The sequence below is a fragment of the Gouania willdenowi genome, chromosome 10 (assembly GCF_900634775.1).
Source record: "Gouania willdenowi chromosome 10, fGouWil2.1, whole genome shotgun sequence".
NCBI lineage: Eukaryota > Metazoa > Chordata > Actinopteri > Blenniiformes > Gobiesocidae > Gouania > Gouania willdenowi.
Window position 1 is genome coordinate 8,166,636 of NC_041053.1, and position 1,663 is coordinate 8,168,298.

The following is a 1,663-nucleotide window of genomic DNA, read 5'->3' on the forward strand; positions in this document are numbered from 1 at the left end:
AATTAAATAATACTTCTTATTCTTGCATTGCATATTGTTACATTTATGCTATTTTGAATGTATTGACATGATCACCCCCCATGATAAATATTGTCACTAAACTGTAGTTTGATATTTCATAGAGGTTTTAACCCCCAGCTACATATAACAGTTACAATTTTTCTCTTTACTTACACACACAAATGAGTTATTGATATCAGTAATCCACATCCTATTTTGATAATCCACAACCCCTTTTTACGCACATAGTTACTTACAATCAGTGAGAACATCTATTACCACTGTCCAAACAAGTTCATCTAAATTTGATCACTTTTCTTATCAACAAAATTGCAATTAGAGCATCAGTTTAGCTGTCAACATTTACACTCTTGTTTCCCCATGAAATCCAATACTGAGTCTGGTGCTGATGAGAAGATTGAAAAACAAACAAAAAAATGTAAATACAGTTTTATACTACCTCAAGCTTATACATTATGTGCACATTTAATATGCTTCTGTTTTTTTTTTTTTTTTTTTTTTTTAATTAATTTATTTATTTTTATCTTGTGATAGGTTACTCTGACTTCAGCATATTGATAGATCTGATTGGATCGTTTAAAAAAAGTTCTAAAACTAAAAAAATCTTACTCCTACAAATTAATAGTTTGAAAAAATACACATTATTCTGTAACAAAACTCTATATTATTTATTGTGGCTATTTTCTAGTATTCAGATATTACTCACAATACATTTATAACAGTTTAGAAAGCCCTGGCAGGCACAAGGAGAACATGCAAACACCACACAGAAGGATTGCAGCAAGAATATTTAACCATCAGGTCCAAAATCAAAATCATTATTACTGGCCATCAGAGAAAAAGGGCAGTAGTCCATCCAACATGACTCAACAGGACTTCTAATGCAAACCTAAAGATGTATATTCATAGTTCACATTGTATTCTGATGCAAATTAGTTTGATGCTGCCCAGTTTTGTTCTACTGGTTCAGTGAAGAAAAACCCAAAACAAAATGCTTTTGGTCTCAGTGCCCCATGTCCACACAAGGTAAAAAATAAATAAAACAAACTATTGTCACTGAGACAACTGTGAAACATGAAAAATAGTGTCTAAATTAGCCTAGAAATCTGTATTTCAGTTAGCTCTCATTCCTTTGTATAGGGTCTGAGTCTGATATTGTTCCAGGCTATAAATTAGCTAGGTTTTATTGCTATTTTTAAATTACTGAGTTGAATTGTCAAAAAGTTGTTTAAATGAAACTTCAAGGGGACTGAAGAATAAAAGGTTAATTTATAACGCAGGTTAAGCTTTTTCTTCTCATGATAAAAGTAGGTATTTTAGAGTTGTGTTGTAACTATAGTTATTATACATTTATTAGGCCACAACATTTATTGAAAAAGATTTTTTGAATTTAGAATTACTATGTATAATGCATTACACTATGAACAAATTATGAATAAAATAAATTATACCAATTAAAAAAAATAATAATAATTTTCATTCATCTAATTTGCAAATTTGTTCAACTCTACCAAGAAAAGCAAGGAACTTTTCATTAAAAACCTATTTAAAAAAAAAAAAAAAAAAAAAAAACCTGGGGTTTTGTAGTCATAGAACTACTTTCGCGGGGTTTTCAGTTGCTGTCAATCAAACTTGGTGTGAC